We start from the raw sequence: 12,468 nt of genomic DNA on the forward strand, positions 1-12,468 counted from the left end.
TCATCTCCAAGAAGATGATACATGAGATCAGTTGAAGACACGCTACTTCAACTAATTCTCCAAGGTGACTCCTTCACCTATCGTTGTGTTGCATTTCGTCATCATGCTGCACCTCATTGCGTTGCACCCATCATCATTATGCTGCATCTCATCATGCTTCATTAATCATGACCATACCCATCGTTGTACTACATATTGTGCCATTGTTGCACCATGTTGCCATATTGACCTATGTGTTCACTGCACCTTGCTTGCTTGTTGACCCTAGCATGCTTGTTGTTGCATGCTAGTTGTCCCTTGCATGCTAGCTGTAACATTGCATGCTTGGTGTTTTTGCTGTTAAGTACCATACAACTGTCCCAATGTTAGTTAGTTGTCCTTTGCATGTTGCTCTCCTTCGGAGACAGATGCTCCGACAGCTCCCAACAGTTTCGGCTGTTCTCGGCAGTTCCGACTGTTCCTGGCAGTTCTGGCAGTTCCCAGTAGTTTCGGCTGTTCCAGCTGTTCCCGGCAGTTCCGGCTGTTCCCGGTAGTTTCGGCAGTTCCCGGCAGTTCCAGCTGTTCCTGGCAGTTCCCAACAGTTCCGGCAGTTCCGGTAGTTCCCGGCAGTTCCGACAGTTCCCGGCAGTTCCGACTTCTGCCCTCTAGATTAGGTAGCATTATCCCTTAGGATCTCTCCTTTATTAAAACCCAAAGACAAGTAGAGAGGAAGAGATCCCAAGTGTGTTGTAAATGACATGAAGGCCACCTCTATTTATACTAAAATGTTGAGTGCAAGTGGGGTTTATTTGGTTGCTGGCCAACCTTGACGAATTGTCCCATAACACAAATAAATTCATATCTCCATGAATACTTATTGGAATCGGATGATCTTTAGATCAATCCTACACCTTTCGATGAGAGGGATCCAAGAAAAATATCAGCTTCCATTAATAAGATGGCCCAGATGAAGTTTGGCCCTAGTTGCCAATTTTAACATAATTCTTAGAAGAAAATCCTTTTCTGAAGAAAAATAATAAAGACAATGCTAATTTTAGATAACAATGGTATGTTTTATGTTTAGCACAATTACTTCAATGTTCCTTTAGCAGCGTAATGACAATTTCAATTTAGTTTTCCAATAACAATCACATTAAACATTAATCACATTGACAGTAAAAGTGGATAGAACATGAAACAAGACGTAGAAGACAAGCCAAGAGAAGAGGACACCAGATTTGACGGATGCCAGGGAAAAACCCCAATGTGGGGAAAACCCTTTGATCAAATTTTCTTATTATTATATCAAATATTCAACAGAGAGAGTACAAAAAGTCAAAACCGACTTGCCAAATCACAGCCAAAACAACCCTGTCAAATTTGCAATCAACTGCAGTCAAATTCAGCTATAACCAAAAAGTCAACGGTGGTCAAATCAACAAAAAAATGTCTCGTTTGAAGCTCGGTCAAATTCAGTCAAACTCGACCTGAATAGGAGGTCAAAATCAGCCCAGAACAGTCACAAAGTCAATGGTCAAACTTGGTAAAACTTTTGTCCTGAAATATGTGGTCAAATTGCCCAGATCTTCTCAATTTTTGTGCCTAGAAATGCGGCCTAAAGAAACATAAATAACCCTCCAAAAATTGCAATCAAAATAGGTCAAAGAGTCCCCTGTCAACACTAGTCAAATTTGGTTTGCTCCTGAAATTTTCAGCTCTACAATTCAGTGAAGAAGCTCGTCGTTCTTGCCACATGTGTGAGAGAGTGACGTTGTCCAATAGCTATACGAACTAATGAGAGAAGGAAAGAGAGGAATGTGTGAGTGATGATGATGCCAAATGAGTTGAGAAGTAACTTGTATTTATACAAGTCGTTGAGGGTGAAGAGTCATGTCCATTGGGCTTCATCAGCCTACATGATGATGTGGCCAACCTGAACAATTTGCCCATGTGTGGGCATAAATTCAAAAACACACTTCTGGTTGTCCAAATTGGATGATCTTTATATCAATTTTGATCCTCTCGAAAAGAGGAATTTAATGCAATCATCATCTCCATCAAATGAGTTGTTCGAAGGTGGAATTTGTCCCTAGTTGCCAATTTTAACAAGAGGTAAGGGTTTTGTTTGTCTGAGACTAGTAGAAGAACCTAGAAGACTACCACCTTAGTAGAATATTAACTTATTTAACTATATCCTAAGGTTAGACTTTTGAAAAATTAAAAACTTCCTAAGCTAACTTATGATTTAATCTCAACCATTGATCACGATTTAATCTCAGTCGTTGAGAGGGATATTATGGTTGAGATCGAAATTATAAGAGGAGATGGAGCGAGTTAGTGGCAAGTCAGCTAAGCACTAGTGTTTGTCAAATCAACGAAGGAAGAGTCGAGGGTTTAACTTTCAACAGATCACAATAATACAAGATCAAAGAAGAAATTGAGTGAGGGTTGCGCTCTTACTTACAACCCCAACACAGTCATTCCATTTGCATGTGCGGGTATGAGAGGATTTGTTGTTGCACATGTGCACAATTTAGTTTATCTGCGTAGGGATTTTGCAGATCTTGTGTGTAGGGGGAGGGATCAATTCATCTTGGAGGATTGTTCAGTTGTTCCTCTGATAAAAGGGAAGTTTCTCCCTTGTTGTAATTCTCAGAAGAAATCCTTTGCTGAAGAAAAATAATAACGACACAACGCTTGAGGATTTTCCCGGGGTTGGGGTTTCTTGGGTATATCTTGTTTTCAATATGTGTTGATGTATTTGTCTTCTAATTTCCGTTCGTACATATTAGGTTAGAAAACTCAATGTATTTGCGATTTAAGTTTCTAGAATATGAATTATTTGTGTTTCTGGGTTTTTACACTTAGAAAATTGTGAATCAATTTACTAGATTTTAAGGAAATCTAACACATGTTGGTGGCCATAGGTGGAAATGGAGAAGACCAACCCTAGATGGTAAGCACATAAGTTATGGAGACTTAAGTTGCAAAAAACGTGGTTGTTTGTGTGAAAATTTCTAACACGAAATTCTACTGCAGTAACTAATTTATTTCTCCTACTTATTTTCCACAATAAGTTATTTACAAAACCCTTCAATAAACATTAAGATAAATTCTACCACAGTTATCACATAATAGCATAGAGAAAATAAAAGTGACATACAAGCACAATAATCAATCACATCAACACAGTTATTTTTGGACAATTGTCCCCAGAAAAACCCAATGCGGGAAAATCGGTGCAGCAGATGACGGTTTATTTATTAATCTTCAACAACAATCCCTTTACAAAGAAAGATTCTACAAAATACTGAGACACTTCTGAGAGAAAACCCCTGAGACATTTTTTCTCCTCCTCCTGAAGAAGTTCTAACACCCTAGAGACCCTCTACCCTCCTCTGCGTCACTTATGCATCACTTCTGCATCAGCCTGCGTGAGGATTATGTCTCTAGCTGTGCTGTCCCACTGATCTTCCCTCTGCGCTGTCTCTCAGATGCTCTGCGTCACCTCTTCCTCAGTGTTTGACTGATGTCGATACCCTCCTCTTCCTTCACCCTGCTACTCTCCCTCTGAAATCGAACTTCTTCTCCTTGAGAATCGATTTCCCTTGGGTTACTGAGTATTTGCCCGGTGTGTCTCCAAATGACTCTCAAGTCTTCTCTTATACTTTTCCTGTTGATGAATCAACGGCTGAGATTAAGTCCTTAATCAATGGCTAAGATTAAAACAGACTTGATCCTCGTCTCTTAGAAGCTTCTCACCCATATCTTTATTAATACCCATTAATATTTTTATTTTCCTAAGTTTAGACTTAGGAACCCCATTAAAAATATTAATTATTTTAATAACTCATCATCCGGGTGGAATTTCTCTAAACAATTTTTGGGTTTTGGAGATCTCATGAATATTAGCCCCTCCACAAAATTTCAGAGCTAGATCACATCCGATGCTACCCAAAATCGGCACTCCCTCTTAGCGAGGAATGTGTTCTAGCAATGGCTCCCAATAGAAGCATCACACTGATCCACATCATTGGTCCTCTGCGTTGTTGATGCTTTGCCTACTACCCCTCATCTACTGCGCTGTTGCACCCTGTACTGTTGCCCATGACACTGCAACTGTCACTGCTACATCTGTACTACATCTCCCTTTGAATATGTTGCATGATGTTGCCCATAGCACTGCCACTACTAATTGCTGCACTACAACTCCCTATACTATCTGCTTCTGCCACTGAAATAGATTCTTAACCATCCCCATCTTCTCCCTGAAATAAACAAACTTTGTTCTTCCTAGAGCCTTGGTGAGAATGTCTGGCACCTGTTCTCCTGTTAGAGTGTACCTCAATTATACGGCCCCTCGTTGGACACAGTCTCTGATAAAGTGATACCTGATGTCAATTTGCTTTGACCGATCATGAAAAACTGGATTCTCAAAGAGCTTGATGCAACTTTGGTTATCACACAAAATATTTGTTGCTTCCATCCTTCTCCTGAATAGATTCACACGCAATTTCCTAAGCTATATGGCTTGACACGAAGCTGGGCTAGCTGCCATATATTCAGCTTCAACTGAGCTCAAAGCTACGTATTTCTGTTTCCTACTACACCAGGAGGTCATTCCTGATACAATGTTGAAACCCTACCCAGTGTTACTTTTCCAATCTACTGAACTTCCAGCCCAAACTACGTCAGTGAACCCACTCAGCCTGATGTCATTGCCTTGGGTGTACATTAGCCCATGCTTGACTGTTCCTCATATATATTTGAGAACATGCTTGGCTGCTGCCCAGTGCACCCTCTTTGGTTCTAGCATGAACTGACTGAGGGTGTTGACAGCGTAACAAATGTCCGACCTAGTATTGACCAGATACATTAGGGACCCTATGAGTTGTCTATACAAGGTGGGATCAGCTTCTTTATCTGCGGATGCATCAATCTTCTTCCATTTGGTAATCATTGGAGTAGCCATAGGTCTACAGTCCTGCATTTTGAACCTTTTCAAAATCTGTGCGGCGTATCTCCCTTGTCCAAGGAAAGTCCCACCCTTCTGCTGCCAAACTTCCAACCCTAGGAAATAATGCTTTTGTCCCAAATCCTTCATGTCGAATTCTGTAGCTAGGTTTTCCTTGCAATCTTTGATGAGCTTGTCAGAAAAATATCATCCACCTATAACACCAGGATTAGAGGCTCATTCTCTACAACCATATAGTAGACGTTAGCATCTACGTCACTCTTGGCGAACCCCATCCTCTACAAGTAACCATCAATTTGATCGTACCTTTCTCTAGGTGCCTATTTAAGCCCATACAAGGCTTTCTTTAACCTGAATGCATGAGATTTATTCTCATGTGTTTCAAAACCCTCTGGTTGTACATTGTATACTTCTTCTTCTATCACCTTGTTGAAGAACACCGTCTTGACATCCATCTGGTGAATCTCCCACCCCATCTGTGCTGCAAGGGATATCACGGATCTAATAGAAGTATGATGAGAGAGAGTCACAGACTTCTCCTCAGCAGGGAGGTTAGGTTCAAGGAGCAGGACCTCTGGGTTCTAGATCGACTGGTACAAGAGGTACTTTAGTGTCAGTGACATCTGGGGCACCAGTGGCGAGTTCACTGAGCACTTCTTTAGGGAGTCCACTAGTACAAAGTTCACATGGCACTTCAGCTGACACATGCATAGGCGCCAGTATAGGTTCTTCGAGGACAGGTGCTGGTACAGGCACACCAGGGTCAGTTGGCAAACCTTCAGGTTCACCAGACTGGGAAACAAAGGATGAGGCTCGATATGGGGAAGCTTCTTCAGGGAAGAGGAGGCCCAAGTGGCTTCAAGACACCTTGAAGGAAGCGATTCTGTTGGTCCTCCGAAGAGGGTGAACAGGGAGAGTGTGCCACCTGAGCAGTTTTGCAGTTATGTAGCCAAGGCTACCAGCATTGTTGACTCTAAGCATACTAGCTATGAGGAAGGCTGCCAGCCAAGAGGTATGGAGAGAGGCTATGGTGGAGGAGTATGCCTCTATCATTAAGAACAATGTTTGGGAAGTGGTGCTTAGGCCTGAGGGCAAGTTAGTTGTGACTTCTAGGTGGCTGTACAAGATCAAGCATGCTGCGGATGGCAGCATTAAGAAGTTCAAGGTGAGGTTTGTGGCTAGAGGGTTCTTGCAGATAGAGGGAGTTGACTATGATGAGACCTTCTCTCCCATAGCTCGGTGCACTTCTATCCAATCCCTTATTTATATTGCTACAAAAATGGGTTGGCAGATCCATGAGATGGATGTGAAGATCGCATTTATGAACGGAGTTATAGAGGAGGAGGTGTATGTTGAGTAGCCACAGGGCTTTGAGGTACTTGGGCGGGAGGCCCATGTATGCCGGTTAAGGCGAGCACTCTACGGATTTAAGCAAGCTCCGAGAGCTTGGTATTCGAGGATTGATACTGACTTGCAGTAGATGGGTTTTCACGAAGAGTGATCCAGATTCGAACCTGTACTACATTGTTGTAGGGGATGATCCGCTCATTCTTGTGTTGTATGTTGATGACTTGTTCATTATTGGGGCAGAGAGACCAATTAGTGGTTGCAAGGAGGATCTTGCTATGATGTTCGAGATGAAGGACATTGGTTTGATGCATTACTTTTTGGGGCTTGAGGTGTGGCAGGAGGAGGGGCATATATTTTTGGGGCAGGGGCAATATGCTGTGGATGTGTTGAGCAGATTTCACATGGCAGATTGTAGACCCATGTCTACACCTATGATCACCAACTGGAAGAAGCTTCACTTTTCAGATTCTAATTTGGTGGATCCCACATTGTATAGGCAGCTTATTGGGTCCTTGATGTATCTAGTCAACACTAGGCTAGATATATGCTTTGTAGTGAACACACTTAGCCAATTGATGGTTGAGCCTAGGAGGGTGCATTGGGTAGTTGCAAAACATGCTCTTCACTATGTGTAGGGGACTGTTGATTATGGTCTGGACTATAGGCGGGGAGATGGAGTGAGGTTGGCAGGTTACATAGATTCAGATTGGGCACGCTGTGCTTCTGACAAGAAAAGCACTTTCGGGTGTTGCTTCGGATTGGGTTCGGCAGTTGGGTCGTGGTTCAATCGAAAGCAAACGTTAGTTGCTTTGAGCTCTTCTGACGTTGAGTATATGGCTGCTAGTCAGGCTAGTTGTGAGGCCATTTGGCTTCACAAGTTGTTGTATGGCCTATTTGACAAGGAGTTGAGGCCGGCGATTATTCATTGCGATAATCAGAGTTGCATTAAACTCATGGAGAATCTAGTGTTTCATGACAGGTCAAAACACATTGACATCAGATATCATTTCATCAAAGACTATGTTCAGAAGGGGGCAGTGAAGCTGGAGTATATATCAATAGATGAGTAGGTGGTCGATGTTCTCATGAAGTCCTTGCCAAGAGGCAAGCATGTCCATTTCAAGGACAACATGGGTGTGGTGAGAAACACTTTTCTCGGTAAGAGGGAGTGTTGATTTTTAATGTACCTTGGACAAGTGGTTTCCCATGGGTTAGTCACTACTTAGGGAAAAGTGTCCAAAATAATTATTTTCCGAAGTGTGACTTTATAAAGTGAAGTGACTTTATAACTGGTAAAGTCAATGTTAAATTATAAAGTGAAAAGTGACTTTAGACATAAAATACAATGTGGGTACTTTATTTAATGGGTGAGTTAAAAAATAGGAAGTGAGAATTAAATGGACATTTATTCTCATCCTTTGATCTAAATGAATCTGAGCCATTAGATCTTAGGGTTGCCCAAAAGTTATTTAGGGAAACAAAAGGGGGAAAAGAAAAGAGAGACTGCAATTCATTCTTCACGAGCAGATTGGAGAAAGGAGGCTAAGAGCTCGAGAAAAGTTTTGAAGGAGAAATTTGTTGCAGCAAGCTGAAGGAGTGATTTCTGGGCAAAGATGGGCATGGAAATCAAGGCATAGAAGACAAAAGAAGGTACAGTACGAACAACATTGAATACTTTGAGTTGCACGCCGTTCGAGAGAAGTTTAAAAAAATTGGGAAAAAATCCATATAGTCTGTACAGTCATATTTTAAGCTTCAAGTGGGCACAGAAATTAAGGCAAAGTGGGCACGGTTTTCAAGGAGTTTTGGGCTGAAGAGATAAGTTGTATTTTGTTGTTTTGTTTTGGCTGCAAATGTATTTTTCCTAAACTTGAAAGATAAATAAATTTGAAGAGCTCTCTAACAGGGTTTCTTCGGAGAAGATTGAAGGGGTTTTGCCTGGGTCTAAGCTGACCAAAAATCTATGTATTTTTATGTGTGTTGCTGGTCTGGTTATGTCCATATTTATTTTCAGCATGTGTTGACAGTGCCATGTGTTTTAATGTGAAAATTTCATTTCCAGAATTCTATATGTTGAATGTATGTTTATGTGAAAGGGCATTTAACTGAATGGGAGTGATAGGGTGAAATTAAAATCGTGTAGGGATTGCAGGAAACTTTTTTTTTTTTTTTGTAATCAAATTTCAATATCCATAAGAGAAATAAATTCATAATTCCATTTCTGCTTGTCAAAATGAGATGATCTTTATATCAAAATTGTACCTCTTTGAAAGAGGAATCCAATGCAATAGTCATCTCCATCATATGAGTTGTCCTAAAGTGGAATTTGGCCCTAGTTTCCAATTTTAAGAACTCACCTAAGGCCTTGTCAACTAATTCCACCCTAGCTTTGTGGTATATCTAGGAGAAAAACTCTGCCGATTATCTGTGTTTACAAACACACATAATTCGGAGAGGTCAAAGAACATCCTAGGATGAAATCCTTTGACAAAAATCATAGGCTTAACTGGGTGTTGTTACATGGCTTAATAGTCATACTAGAATCATGTACAATAATTTTGTAGAATTTGGGTTTACAACGATGAAAGTGATGCTGAATGATGACAATGATCTTCGAAAAAAATTTGTCCACTGCTTTGTACCCTGCTTCTTGGACTATTGACACAAGTGTGGTCAACAAGAAGCCACTGCTGAAGTCTATTATTGTCTTCTGATAGCCTCAAATGTTTTCCTCTGAGAGAAGCCCCGACTGAAGCTGAATGGAAAATTGAATGCTGCTGTTCGCTAAAATGTTTGATAAATTTTCTTTAGGTTGCAATTGTGAGACCAATGGATTGGTCAGGAAGATTGTCACTCCTGTAGGCTGTGTGCTGTGAGACCATGTGATCCGGGAGGTGCATTGATGATTCCTCCCATAGGCTGTGTGCTGTGAGACCTTGTGGTCCGGGAGATGTATTGATTTGATGATTCTTCCTATAGGCTGTGTGCTGTGAGACCTTGTGGTCCAGGAGGTGCATTGATGATTTCTCCCATAGGCTGTGCGCTGTGAGAACTTGTGGTCCTAGAGATGTATTGATTTGATGATTCCTCTTTTAGGCTGTGTGCTATGAGACCTTGTGATCTGGGAGATGCATTGACTTGATGATCCTTCGGGCTGTGTTCTGTGAGACCTTATGGTCGAGGAGTTGCATTGATTTGATAATTCCTCCATTACGTTGTGTGCTGTGAGACCTTGTGGTCGAGGAGATGCATCGAGATGAGCTGGATGATGTGTATCTTTTCTTATGATTAGAGTAATGATCTCTCTTGTAGGCTGTGTGCTGTGAGACCTATGGATTGGTCGGGGAGATTGATCCTGTTAGAGAGAGAAACTTGTATTTTGTGCTCTCTTCCTTAGGCTGTATGCTGTGAGAGCTATGAACTGGTCGGGAAGATTGATCTTGAGAGAGAGAATGAAAAGTACCTCCCTGGCTAAGAGGGAGTGTTGGAAATTATGGTAGCCATGGTCTGTATTTTCATCATGAAGAAAATTAGAAAATTAGAAATTTTATTGTTACCTCCAAAATCTTCAAAGTCGGCCTCATTTTTGTTTAGGTCGACTGGGCCCCTAAGAGGCACCCATTTGACCCCCACTTGAAGGCTATATAAAGGAGATCATCCCTCCTCATTTGTACAATCGATTTTGTCTTGTGCATTTCTGATCCAACGAAATTTACAGTGAGGGCTGAAATTTCAGTTTGGTTTTTGTCATGGCCCTTGATCATAATCTTCGTTACTGGTTTGGCTATTATCTTGCCATCATTATTTCTGTTGTATTGATGAATCTGGAACTCTCTCTCTCTCTCACATAAGGAAGCATTTTTGGGTTTTCCTCTTGTGGGTTTTTCCCTGGCCTCGGGCGTAATTTCTGTGTCTCTTGACTCGTTTCATAGTTAGTTTACTGCTCTTTCATGTTTAGTAGTTGATGTTTTTCTTCTGTATAACTGCTCAAATGATATTGAATTCAATGCTATGTGAAACTAATGTTTATTGATCATTGGAGGTAGTTATCTCTTGAAGCAGAAAAAATTGTTTCTAGATGTGCCCTAGAAAACTCAATGAGTTAGAGATGGCAAATCTGTGCATAAAGGGAAAATGGTGTCGATGTTTGGAGATAAAAGAATAAATGATCGATAATCAGCCAAATGGTTCTGTTGCATGTTGAGATGTATATTTATATAATTTTCATACAATTGTTTTTTCACGTGAAAACTATCCTTGGGGAAACCCTCCAAGTGCTTCGTCACATCCTGTGAATGGTACCCACGGAAAATGCCACTGGATTACAACATGTACTCTTAACCTAGAGGGATTGTACCAAGCTTAAACCTATGCCATCTAAGCTATCTCTGCGTTGAAAGTGGTTGGGTTCAACCCACTAGACTTCTCATACCTCTTCTTATATAGGCACACCATTTAATTAATATATGTTGATCACTGCTTACATTATTATGAATGTTCTAATTACAGTTATTCCTCTAGCTACTAGAAGTATGATTGTTATGCGTATTGAATGGATTGTGCTGAAATAGTGATGGATATAAGAACAGTTCACAATCGTGGGCTTATAAACTGTGAATATCTTGGGAATTAATGATTGACTAGTAGGTTGAATGGAATGAGATGCCTGCAAACAAATTGCATGAAGATCAATTCAGATTTGGCATACACTTTTTGCAGTATTTTCATCTTAAAGTTCCGGACTAAGTAACTACTGTTATCTCTGACTAGTATTGATTAATGCAGTCAGAGGTTGGAGCATCTCTTAAGCAGGATGGTGGCATATATTTTGGCGACTAAGTTATTGCAGCATACGGAAGTCCTTGTGACACTTCCGTGCTGTTAACAGTTTTCCACAAAGAACAAATGGCACTACAGCTGCAGAAAAATGAATGGAGGTGCTGAAATTTGAATTCTCTGAAAGTTTCCAGTTTTATAAGGCACAACCATCGAATTTGTTTCAGTTGACATCTCCGATCGGAACACAGCTGCACCTGCTGGTCTAACATTAATATGATTTATATCTATGGCATTATTTAGCCTCTTCTCATCGCTTTCATGTTAGCTTTTTGAGATATGGAGGACTCATAGGTATGTCTCATTTACAGTTTCTTTTAAAAAAAAGGGCTTATTCATCTGAGGAAAGCGTTTCTGATTAATATTCTATAATATTTCTATTTTCTGATTTTTAATAATTGCATATTTTGGGCTTGTGGTTTGTCAAAATAACAGTAGATGTTTTCTAAATTTCCTATTAAATGTACCTGTGGCAGGTACTGGGGCATTTTGAATGAAGCGATACATCTTACAGAGTTGGGTCTCCTTTACCCTACCCTACCTACGTGCAATTTCTCATTTACCCTTTCAAACATGGGTAAATATGATTCTTGTGCTGCTTTGTACTTGTTTTTATCAAGGATTTTACTACCGTTAGTCTCTTAATTTTGCATTCTGTTATATGCCTGTATAATTGAATTGACCTGTAAAAAAGAATTTTCTGTATCCAGGCAAGCTGTCCTGTCTACTTTTGGTGTCTCTTCCATATATTTGAAATTCTTATCTACTGCAAACATATCTAAGAAACACTTCCATGTTGTAGTTGAGACTTTTGCGTGGACTAAAAACCAAACACAGCAATCAATCTCTTTGAAAATGGATCAAGACAAAGAAGTTTACTGAGGTCAGCTATATCAATAAGAAATATGCTCTTATGTGATCGGGGAAGACAAGGTATGCCATGTTTATGTTTTCCCATTTATATATACCATAATTATATGGTTGAAGACTCTTGTTATGCACTTTGTTGAATATTCAGTCTGTACTGCCGTTGGGCATGAGGAAATTCCATCTGGCAATTACTTTGATATATAAGCATTATGTCATTTGATGTGTGCCAGTGTTGGATGCTGATAGCACATTTATGTAAGTTGCTTCCCCCATTTTACTATGATTATTTGAAGTTGAACGATGGTTCTTGAAGTTTTAGATTGTATATAGGCCACTATTTCTTCTTTCTGAAAAGAAAAATTGAATCTTTTTGGAGTAGGAATAGTGTCATAATGACAGTATAATTGCATTGAAGTGCATCTAGAATACATCAATAATTATACTTCAAAATTATTTTT

General features: G+C 40.2%; 1 protein-coding gene across 3 annotated transcripts in view; it reads left to right on the forward strand.

Moving 5' to 3' along the window:
* MEE44 (Nucleotidyltransferase family protein) overlaps positions 1–11,256 on the forward strand; it is a 265,903-nt gene extending 254,647 nt beyond the window's left edge. For 2 of the 3 annotated variants that reach the window (XM_089395863.1, XM_089395861.1), the window contains one exon: positions 11,090–11,256. The gene's annotated coding sequence lies outside the window, so the exon portion shown is untranslated. Of the gene's footprint in view, positions 1–11,074 lie in introns of all 3 variants that reach the window. The other variant, XM_089395862.1, reaches the window with a different exon arrangement.
* Positions 11,257–12,468: the final 1,212 nt, after the last annotated feature.

This window comes from Pinus tabuliformis, chromosome 1_2 (genome assembly GCF_031772625.1).
Source record: "Pinus tabuliformis cultivar Carrire ecotype Pingquan chromosome 1_2, CPIR1, whole genome shotgun sequence".
Lineage (NCBI taxonomy): Eukaryota > Viridiplantae > Streptophyta > Pinopsida > Pinales > Pinaceae > Pinus > Pinus tabuliformis.